Below are 12,044 nucleotides of genomic sequence, written 5' to 3' on the forward strand. Positions count from 1 at the left end.
ACCACGTCGGGCTCTGCTCTGATAGTGCTGCTTTGAACTCTCTCTCTCGCTGTCTGCCCCTTTCCTGCTCTCTAAATAAATAAATAAATAAATATAAAAAAATAGGAAGACAAAATCCTGGAATGAGCTGAGCTTTTCCATGCATGGCAGTAGCAGTGTTAAAAGTTTTGCAGCAAGTGGTGCCTGGGTGGCTCAGTCAGTTAAGCAGCTGACTTCAGCTCAGGTCATGATCTCACGGTTTGTGAATTTGAACCCCGCACCGGGCTCTGTGCTGCCACCTCAGAGCCTGCTTCCGATTCTGTGTTTCCCTATCTCCCTGCTCCTCCCCTGTTCATGCGCTCTCTCCCTCTCTCTCAAAAATAAACATGAGAAAGAATTTTTTCAAATGTTTGCAACAAGAAGATCATCGAGGGAAGGAGAAAGCTATTTCTAACGCAAATGGCAAAATGCTATAGACCCAAAAATGTTAACATAAATGCCTAAATCTAATTTTGCATGTCTTGTCCATTATGGAAAATAACCTTCTAAATCAAAAGAAGCAAAACATATCGTAAGGGTAGAGCATTTTTTTTCCCTGACATGCGTGAATAATAGGTAAACCTTTAGTCTCCTGTGTGAAACAACTAAAACAGAGATGGAATATATGGAACAGGAGTGGTCAGTCACTGGACAGCAGGTGGAATGAGTCAGTGACCATTAAGAGCAGAGAAATAAACACATGAGCTCTGTGATTGACCCACAGAGCACGGGGAGGGAACCTCCAGTGTGCACTGTGAGGACGAGGTACTCAGTTAGAGCTTAGCACTCTCCAAGAATTGCAAAGGCACAGTTCAGATTATAGGCAGGACTAGGCAGGGAGCATTTGCAGGAGAGGAATTTCATGGAGAGAAAGCTCAGGAGATCTATAGACGGAATCTTCACCGAAGCACTCAGACAAGAGACATGAGAACCTCTGTCCACACTAAGACTTGCACACAAATGTTTACAGTGGCCTTTTTTCCCCAATTGCCCTAAATTGGAAGCAATCAAATGTCCATCAAAAGACAAATGGATACACGGAGAATGGTATATCTGTTCAAGGGGATACTAGTCAGCAACCAAGTGGAGTGCACTACTGATATAAAAATAATGGGTGACTGTAGGGGGTTGAATGGTAGCTCCCCCAAAAATATATGCCTAGGGGTGCCTGGGTCGCTCACTTGGTTAAGCGTCTGACTTCGGCTCAGGTCATGATCTCACAGTTCATGGGTTCGAGCCCCGCATCGGGCTCTGTGCTGACAGCTCAGAGCCTGGAGCCTGTTTCAGATTCTGTGTCTCCCTCTCTCTCTCTGCCCCTCCTCCACTCATGCTCTGTCTCCCTCTGTCTCAAAAATAAACATTAAAAAAATTAAAATATATATATATATATATATGCCTATTTTTTTAACCCCCTGAACCTGTGGAATGTCACCTTGTTAAAATTTTACCTTTGTTAAAAAGATCTTTGCAGATGTAATTAAGAATCTTAAAACGAGATCACTCACATTATCCAGAAGGGACTTAAATCCTGTAACAAGTGTCTTTATAAGAGACAGAAGAAGAGAAGACAGAGACACACAGAAGACAGGTGACGTCAAACAGAGCCAGAGATGGGTGAGATACGGCCAAAGGCAAAGGAAATCCCGAAATCTCCAGGAGCCAGAAGAGGCAAGAGAAGAGTCTCCCCTTGCCAGGACGTGAGAATACCTGAAAGGCTGTCACCACCACAGTGACAACCATGCATGTCATTATTATGACATATTTATGTCATTATTTATGACCAAGGAACAGATTCACCGAAAAATAAGTGATATGCTATATCAAATGGGATTCACTGATATTGCCATGTATCCTGTTCCTCTGACAAAGTCCACTGAAGACTTAGGTGTCTTGCTACCTGGGTTAAAGCGAATTCCTATAAAATTGGAATCACCAAGAGCTCAGACCCATTTGGAACTTGAGGGTGGTGTTGTGACTGCTCTCTCAACTGTATTTCCCACACTTGTAAAGGGTAGATCCTCTGACCCTCCCAGGCTGAGAGCGGGTTATTCGTGATAAATCCACTCTAACCTTCCTATTTCCATAAGCCTTTGGATATCTTTCTTTAGAGGATGCCAAGACAATTCTGTCATTTCACCTGCATTTACTATAGGACACCTATTGGTGCATGTTTCAGCCATCCAACCAATCAGACTCTTAGAGTGTTTTTTAACCCCCTCAAACCACAAAACTAAAATCCGGAATCTCCGCTTACTGGGTGCATATCAATAAAATCATGCCGAATCCATATATAATACATTATATATATTTTACATTATATATAATATATACATTATTACACATACATTATTATATATACACATATATGTGTATGTATATATGTATTATGTGTGTGTATATGTACGTATACACACACATATATATGTATATATATGTATACACACATATATATGTATATATGTATTTGTATATATATATCCATCTGCCTTGTTGAGAAAACTCAAACTTCCTGTTACCAATCCCCCAGTCTTAACATTCTCCAAGTTGCTGATCATTAGGTAACATTAACATTAGATAAGATGTGGCAAGTAGTGTAGTTCTGTATCTCTTCCACAGGAAAAGTGGGTGACCGGGTATCCTGCTCAAAATTTGGCCAACTGGGAAATTTTTCCCTCCTTATTGTACTGTGGAGACACCTTAAATATGGTTTTAAATACTGCAACACCACTTCTAATGCACTTCTCTTAAGGGAAATGTATGTTAAACCAGGCAGTTGTGATTTTATTCATTCTCGAGCAGCTGGTCCCTGGCAACCCCCATGATTCCTTTTGTGCAGATACAAATTAGGAGTAAAGCTTCTAAGAGTGTGAATCACCTTTCCAGGCAATTTACTTGCGCTGTCTGGACCTTTTTGGGTACAGTCCTGTTTATATCACTCCTATTCAATTATGGAGATCACCATGAAGTGGGAGACATTATCCATCACTAAGACTGGGTAGGTGAGAGAACACTAAATAATTAAGAAAAGCTCATTCACATGGACACTTGGTATAGACAGACAGGTAATCAATCTCTACCAGGATCCAGCTGCAAAGTCAAGAATTCTCCCTCTAGAAGGAAATAATGTCTTCCACAGAGAGCTCCAAAACGCAGGAGATTCCATACAGAACACTGAATGTGTGGTGTCATACTGTCAAGTGATCTACATGATTGAACTAGAGTCTAGAATAGCTGACGAACCAAAGAAAGGTCTTTCCCTCGGCCACATTCAAAGCTGGCACCCATTATGGATGATTTCATAAGTGGGGACAGCCAGCATACCTAACGCAACATGAATTGCCTCCAAAATTCAGAGGCTAATCAGGCACTGTACCTCTTTCTAGGGGTGGTGAGTACAATGTACAACAGCTTATCGTATGTTCCAGATCACTAGACCCTCAAATACCAGAGTACATTTTCAGGTTTATCTCTATATTAGCTCAGTCACTTATGTTTCTACCATAACATTCTTGTACTTCATGCTCACCAGGTCCTATTATCTTATTCCATCAGTAAGTGGATCAGTGTGATGTTCTGTAGAAAGGTGAGATGATCAAGATGCTTAAAGATTTAATTATGATACAAAGATGGAGAATTAGCTTAGCTCTCGGTGAATACAGGAAAGATGCATAACTGTTCCTTCCAGGTAAGAGAAAATTGTTTCTGATGTTCTGTGTTTAATGGGATAGATAAAAACCAATTGTCAGAATGACAGCGCTCAGTCAGGGTTTATTTTCTCCAAAAAAGGGACTGTATCTTGAATAGTAACTGAAATTTGAGTCATTATCTGTTTTTATACAAGCCCTAGCCCTACCTGTTATCAGCTCTGGTCAACCAACCTAGTTAAAAATCAATGTTAGAGAAATTTCCACGGCTGCATCCAAATCTATGATAGTAGCACTAGATCATAAATATTCCAAAATATATAGTATTGATTTTAATCAATATTGGTGAATATGACTTAAGAGGCTTTACCTTGATCCATTCTACCTGAATGGTCCTCATTCCATGGCTCGTGAGTTTTTAGCTAAAAGCTGGGGATGTCCATTCCAAATTTATATGCAACAACTAGAGCCAACCTTTATGATAGATTTGGGTCAAACCTCCATCACTTGATCCCCATAAGTCTGGTCCCCATAAGTTCCCAGTGGATTAATATAGATACAAGTCTTTGGGTCTAAGAAATGGACTTATACTACATTTGTGGTATTATGGTGGAGTCATCCCTGAAGTGTACCTGACCTACCCTTCATCCAAGAGATACTAGGCCACAAACAGATTTGGAGTTTAAAATTGAACAAGAGGCAATGGCTTTCCCTTATGGTGATTCCAATCAGGCCTTCATTCTTGAAAGCTGGAGTTTGTTTCTGCATATATAGGAGGTTTCTATATATCAGTTAGGACCCCAGTGGCCCAGGGAGTTCCTCATCAGCTAGCCATTGCCACTGTTCCTTACAAATAATACGTTTTGATTAACTCCAACTTCACTTCTGTTTATGGCCACCATGTCCATTTAGCCTGGGTCTCTACAGAGTCACACATTCTCCACTGGGTTGAGGGAATTCACATACATGGTCACCATTCCCAACTCTTTCCTCAGGCTGCATGGGACAACCATGTCAGCATTTTTCCGGCATTCTTGTGTTCCTTATGCCCATGTATTTCTTGGCCTTTCCTTGCTAGCATAGTTCAGAGGAGCCGTATAGATTTCAACCGCTAGACCAGTTGTGAGAATTGGCAGCCAACTTCTCATGGGAGTGCAGAGGGACTGTTTCCCAGTAGAGATGGAATATGAGCTAGACTTAAAAAAGTACATAGCATCTGGATATCTGTTGGAGTGGGGAGGACATGCACAGAGAGCCACCAAATGTACCCAGGAAAGCCTGTGAGACACTTAGTCCTCAGTTAGCAAACCACCCAACCTGGCTAAAGGGCCAGGTAAGAATGGAGGTCAAAGAAGGAGATAAGATGCCTATTCCACACTGTTAATAATCCTATAAAACTATTTGGAAACCAAATGTCTACTGTCTAGATACTTGCTTAGATAATCGGTTAAAGGCATTTGAAAAGAGGGGAAAGTGAATTAAGTTATGAAAAGAACCAAAATATGCGCAGTGATGGATGTTAACTGAACTTATTTTGGTGATCATTTTGCAATATGTACATATATTCAGACATTATGTTGTATACCTGATACATGTTAAAAAAAAACGAAAGAAAGAAAGAAAGAAAGAAAGAAAGAAAGAAGAAAAGAAAGAAAGAAAGAAAGAAGAAAGAAAAGAAAGAAAGAAAGAAAGAAAGAAAGAAGAAAAGAAAAAAAGAAAGAAAGAAAGAAAGAAAGAAAGAAGAAAGAAAAGAAAGAAAGAAAGAAAGAAAGAAAGAAAGAAAGAAGGAAAGAAGGAAAGAAAAAAAGAAAGAAAGAAAGAAAGAAAGAAAGAAAGAAAGAAAGAAAGAAAGAAGAAAAGAAAAAAAGAAAGAAAGAAAGAAAGAAAGAAAGAAAACTAAGATACCAGAGAATACATGTAGAAGCACTATGGATATGATTAGGAAGAATTAATTGAATGCACTATATATTAACAGTCGATTTTTATTGTGACTATTTTAGGTTCTTAATCCATAATGTGGATTTGAGTTTCATATCAGCCTTGAAGTTTCTGAGGCTCCTTTGTTTTCTCTGCGTTTTATTGCTGCCTTTTGTATTCCAGTTAGTGTCTCTGTACTCCTGGGGGTGAAACGGAGCTATTCAGGGATTGAATGGGGTACAATTGTTCTAACATCCTCTTTTTTCCTCTATCTTTTTTTTTCTGAATTGTTCTTTCACTTGATTATCAATACTCTCTCTTCAGCACTGACTGATGACATCTTTCAAGCAAAAAAAATCTATCATGTGAATGACAGAGATCAGGTATCATTTAGACAAATGTGTGCTTTCTGCAATCAGCAAACCTATTTATAGGAAAAGATAACATACTGACAACTTTATGAACCATTTGGCACATGCTCAGTGGCAAAATTAGTCTTTCTCTTTCAAATTTTAAAATTATACATTCCTAAGTTACTTTCAAGTGCAATACATCAGTGACTAGGTGAAAGTTAATTTCCTCCACCCTCCAAAGCAATACTTACCGGGTTTGTAGATACCATTAAAGGTTATATACCTTAGAAGAAATGTAGTTTTGTCCTGAGCATTTCATTGTTTCTCCATCATGGGTGGTTTCTCTGATTATTCTTTACAAAAGTGTATTTTGAGTTTCAATTAAATGATTTTTAAACACCTTAAGCATATTGTTGTCTTTATAGAGCATACCGGATTTTGCTTACTTTTGCTGAAAGTATAGTTAAAGAGTATTTAGAGGGCAGAAGTAAATGCCAAGATATCATTAGGTTTTCTCTATACTAGCTAAGAAAGTAAAATTTTTGTTTAGCAAAAGGACAATAGTTCTTTTTGACTCCCTAAGTCAAAATACTATTCAGTCTGCAATCCCCTTGTCCATGGATTCCAACTCAATATTCTAAATTAATAAGAATTACTATAGTAAGGAAGGAAATTAATGAATCCTGTTTTTATGACCAAAGATTCAAAGATCCAAACATTATCATTCACATCTTAAATATTTTACAAGGTAGTTTATCAAATACAACAGTAAGGAATCACTAAAAATTAAATGCTTAGAAATATATATTGGAGGGAAAGAAAAAAAGCATTGATATCCATTCAAATACTGAGAAGCATGAAATAAAATGAAACTAAATGCTGAACAGCTCCATATGCCCTGTTATAACTTAGCATTCTTATTTTCAAGACAAATTTCTGCTTTTGATATGCTTGCTGCTAATTTATGAACTACATTTTAAAAAACTACCAACACACTATTTAATTCCCACTTCTACTTATCCAACTATATTCAAACTTCTCAGCCAAGATTTTAATTGATTTTTGTAGTAGCCAGTTGTTAATAGGATAATTTGTCAATACAATAATAAAACAATTGTCTCAATGGTTCTGCTTGCTCAGTTCATCAGATAACAAAGTTGAGTTTTGTTTCATTAATTGAATGCAGGTGTAGGATTTGTTGCATGAAAGATATAAATCCCTGTGGAACTGTGGAAATCTGGGTCAGAGATCACTAAAAAATTAGTTAAGCATGATGGGTCAACAGTGACCCGGACAGGTGTCCCAGCTTTGTTTCTCTGTGTCACTTCCTGTGCTGTTTCTTAAATACTGGTCTGTTGAGGTTGGCCATGCAGGTCAACACATGTCTTTCTGAGTCTGTAGTAAATTAGAAGCCAGGCTAGGATTCCTTATCCTCACAAACACATCATCTTAAACACCCAGATGACATGAACGTCTCAGGGTAAAAAATATTTCACTATACATTTAACGGTTACAAAGAAACTAGGGAGGATTTTTTTTTTCTTACAGATGAGTGATAATCTAAAAAGAGGGGCAAATACTTTTTCTTTATTGAAAAATAAGGAAAAATAAGGCGGAAGCTATCCGGTCATACTCAAAAGAGCATACAATTGTTGAAAAAAGGAATTGGTGCTTGTCGAAATACATTCTTTTTTTTAAAACCACCTTTTAAATTCCAAAGACCTTTCATATTCCGTAGTTAATCCATAGCCAATTTACTTGCAAATCTTTTTGTTCCATTTTTTTTAAATTTTTTTTAACGTGTATTTATTTTGAGACAGAGACAGAGCATGAACGGGGGAGGGGCAGAGAGAGGGAGACACAGAACTGGAAGCAGGCTCCAGGCCCTGAGCCATCAGCCCAGAGCCCGACACGGGGCTCGAACTCACGGAACGTGAGATCGTGACCTGAGCAGAAGTCGGGTCACCCAACCGACTGAGCCACCCAGGCACCCCAACGTTCCATCATTTTTTTAATGAAACTGAAATCTTTTTTTCCATTTTGGAGTACTGCCTATACTGTCTACACTGTCTATGCTGAGTATTGTTGCCTTCATGATAACATAGTAAGGTTATTCTTAAAATCTACACAGAAGTTACTACATAACCCAGATTGGAGCAAACCATAATATTGGACACTACAGAGAACACTACTATAAAGACCCTTTGTGAACCTGAAAGCTCATTTAGCGAGTAGGCACACATAGAAACCATAGCTTATTTTGTGGCCTTATTTGTGCCTTGCCTCCCTAAAACAACTGCACATGCACACACACCATATATCTTTTTTTTTGCTGCTGTTTTTGTTTTGTTGTGAAGACAACAATTTTTTAAATAAGTTACAGGGTTCTTTTTTTCAGTTTATTTTTTTATGTTGAGAGAGAGGGGGGAGGGTGTGAGCAGGACAGGGGCAGAGAGAAAGAGAGAGAGAGAATCCCAAGCAGGCTCCACAACTGTCAGCACAGAGCCTGATGTGTGGCTCCCTCTCACAGATGGTGAGATCATGACCTGAGCCGAAATCAAGAGTCAGTCGCTTAACCGACTGAGCCACCCAGGCATCCCAACTTGGGATGAGTAAGTGTCCGACTCTTGATTTCGGCTCAGGTCATAATATCACGGTTCATGAGATCGAGCCCCGTGCTGGGCTCTATGCTGACAGAATGGAGCCTGCTTGGGATTCTCTCTTTCTCTCTGTCCCTTTCTTGCTCGCTGTTTCTCTCTCTCTCTCTGTCTCTGTCTCTGTCTCTCTCTCTTTCTCAAGATAAATGAATAAACTTGAAAGAAAGAGTTCTTAAATCCAAAGGTAAGCTTAACTCAAAAAAAAAGAAAGAAGAAGAAGAAGAAGAAGAAGAAGAAGAAGACAAAGGGATTTAAGGTAGAAAAAGATCAAAATTATATTCCATAAAAATAAGCCATCTGTGGGAAAAAAGCTGAAAGGACTATCGAAGTACTCAAACTAAATCTATTTTAATATCATATTGCAATAATTATTTGTGCTGCATGTTAAGAAGTGCTTATATGCCATTCTAGTTTACCTTGATAGCAGTATCCAATTGGGCAAATGTATATTTTTTCCTACTTGTTATCTTTTATAGATTCCAAGATGCATAATTTTTCACGTTGAACATCTCTAAACTTGGGATGGATCTCAAAACTACTGTTTTATCAGTTAATGGCAGTGTTGTTTCCGTGTCTTTTTGGCTCATGCAACAACGGTGAGTACTATACCAGGATGACATCTTGATTCGAGGGAATACAGATGCGAACCAGACTTCATTTCTACCACAATACTGTCTCACTTGTGCAACACTTTTGAGTACGTCCACGCATGATCGTATCCAATGATAATGTGGCTGGGAAACTTGACAATCCCATCCTAGACAGGGGAGAGGAAGGGCTAACTCAATAGGATTGACCGGGAGCTGGTGCCACAACAGGAGCAAGTGAGTTTTGTTGTTGCATATGCGTACTTGACATCACCAGGTGCCAAAATCAGGGGTAAATTACACAATGCCCCTCCTGTCAAAATGTGCATCTATTTGTCCAAAAGCGTTTATCGACTTTCAGAAAAAAAATTTTTTTTTTCAAATAGGATGCTTTCTTAATAGAATCCCCAAACCATCCTAGAGACTGTGTTTAGATGTATGCAAGAGTCTGTTTCCTAGGCTAAAGTCCACGGCACTCGATTTTGAGGATCCAGGAAAGAACCAAAACGGGAGACCTCTTTCTGTTGAAGACGTGAGTGTTCATGAAGGGATGGACTTGTCCATCCAAATAGCTTAAAGAGAGTATTGTAGACCAGAAGGAATCTGAGGGAGGAGAACTCACTCAGCATGAAGCTTGATGTTCCATCAAACGTTCCTTGAGCAAACCTTCTTTCTTTGGAAATGATAAAAGTGAAGTCCAATGCCTACAATTGCCCTAAAATTCACTTCTTGTACTGTCACAGTCAAGATGGAGGCTGAGTGGACAAGGCAGCCAGAGAAAAGGGGAGACGGATATGCTTCTACTTCATCACTTTAGACTAGAGACAGCCATACCCTCTCAATGGGACCACAAAGAAAATGGTCTGCAAAGGACCCTCAGCTATGCCACAAAAAAGTAAGATTAACTCTTCCAATTGCCCCAAAGTCTAGCAGGTCCGTCAGTCTCAGGAGAAAAAGTAGAAATGAGTACCATCTGGATTTTAGTAATGGGAACTCTCTATGGAAGGCATTTATATATTTGATTTCACAGATGTGCAAGTTAACTCATAGAAAGGTTAAGAGACTTGCCAAAAGTCGGTGTTCCCTTGGCTTGAAAGTGCTAGAAGAAAAACAAAAGGTCATTTTACTCCTAAATTATTGCACTTTCTGCAACACAGTGCTCTTTACACAATGCCAATGTCGCCTCAACCCTGGAAACCTTTGTACGTATGGGGGGCCCTTTGTTGTGCAGATTACATGTATACAACACTCTCTCTGCAGAAAATTTACTGTAAAAGCTTGAAAACAGAGAAAACTTTCCAAATGTCTATCTCTCTGGCTAATTCCTTCTAGTGATTTGGTCAACTGAAAATCAACTCTTAAACTGCAAAGTCATGATTTTAAACTTCAAGTGGATTTTATATCACTTGACCAAATTTGTTCTTATGAAGTGAATTTTGATGTACATGCGTTATGTATTTCTTAAAGAATGGATATTAAGCTTCATTGCCTGAAGTTTTAAAAAAATCATTCAAAATCACAGTAAGGTCAGTTTTATTGTTACGTACTCAAGTACTCAATGTGCGAATTAAAAATGGATCTGTCCTGGGGCGCCTGGGTGGCGCAGTCGGTTAAGCGTCCGACTTCAGCCAGGTCACGATCTCGCGGTCCGTGAGTTCGAGCCCCGCGTCAGGCTTTGGGCTGATGGCTCAGAACCTGGAGCCTGTTTCCGATTCTGTGTCTCCCTCTCTCTCTGCCCCTCCCCCGTTCATGCTCTGTCTCTCTCTGTCCCAAAAATAAAAATAAACGTGGGAAAAAAATTAAAAAAAAATGGATCTGTCGCATTCAGCATTCAAGTTTTTGTCAAGTTCAGTTATTTATCCTGAAGCACGTGTGCTATTAACAAAGGCACTAGACTGGGGATATATGGCGACTGTCAGTGTGAAATAGTAGTTGAATAAGAACCTTCTGGCAGGTCTGTCAGATTCTGCATTCCAGGTAACTAGGACCAAACCTCTCTTTTGTCTACATCACCCCGATAATTTTTAGTTAGACCTGGATATCTGGAAGAAGAATTACAGAAGATCAATTGGCCTAAATTACTCAAATTGGTCAACTTTATCCCAAACGCTCCCCAGAAAAATCTCTACCTCTCTAAAATGACTGAAGAAATGCCTAATGTGAGGGGTGCTTGGGTGGCTCAGTCTGTTCAGCCTCTCACTCTTGATTTCATCTCAGATGGTGATGTCAGGGTGGTGGGACTGAGCCCCTGTTGGGCTCCTGTGCTGAGTGTGGAGCCTGCTTCGGATTCTCTCCCTCTCTCCCTTTGCCTCTCTCCCCCGCTTGTACTCTCCCTCTCTCTATAAGGAAGGAAGGAAGGAAGGAAGGAAGGAAGGAAGGAAGGAAGGAAGGAAGTCTAACTTGACCTTGCTGTGAACTTTTTTTCTGAAGGATCTGCTTAGGTGATAATGACCTTCCTTATCTTCCTTGTATTCCAGGCTCCTTTTGCAACACTGCTCCGGGTCTAAGAATACTTCGGTAAGTATGTTTGTTCTAATGTAAGCTCGATCGCTTTAGATTTGATGGTCGTTGATGGTTTGAGTCTCAATTCCTGGAAATTAGACAGATAATTTGGCCCCTTTTGGTGAAAATAACATCTTGTAAATAAAGCTTTTCCTTTTTTTTTAATTGAATTATTTTCATTATAATTTCTTCCACAGAATATTTTCAAATCTCTTATTTTCAATGCCAGATAACATTCTTGGTTGAGGTCCCCACAGACTGCACAGAGATAATAGTAACCTAAAGACTCATCTCTTAGAGGCACAAAAGAAATAAATGACCCTACCTATAGGATACAAAAAAGTTTGAACTAATTTTGTCCTGCTA

At 39.2% G+C, this 12,044-nt stretch overlaps 1 long non-coding RNA gene across 2 annotated transcripts in view; it reads left to right on the forward strand.

Moving 5' to 3' along the window:
• Nucleotides 1-3,221: 3,221 nt before the first annotated feature.
• LOC109498592 overlaps nt 3,222-12,044 on the forward strand; it is a 9,553-nt gene continuing 730 nt past the window's right edge. Inside the window, exons 1-4 of one of the 2 annotated variants that reach the window (XR_002155418.3) lie at nt 3,222-3,406; nt 3,548-3,703; nt 9,066-9,185; nt 11,654-11,693. This is a non-coding gene — a long non-coding RNA (uncharacterized LOC109498592). The remainder of the gene's footprint in view (nt 3,407-3,547; nt 3,704-9,065; nt 9,186-11,653; nt 11,694-12,044) is intronic. The other variant, XR_006594940.1, reaches the window with a different exon arrangement.

Source organism: Felis catus, chromosome A3, assembly GCF_018350175.1.
Source record: "Felis catus isolate Fca126 chromosome A3, F.catus_Fca126_mat1.0, whole genome shotgun sequence".
Lineage (NCBI taxonomy): Eukaryota > Metazoa > Chordata > Mammalia > Carnivora > Felidae > Felis > Felis catus.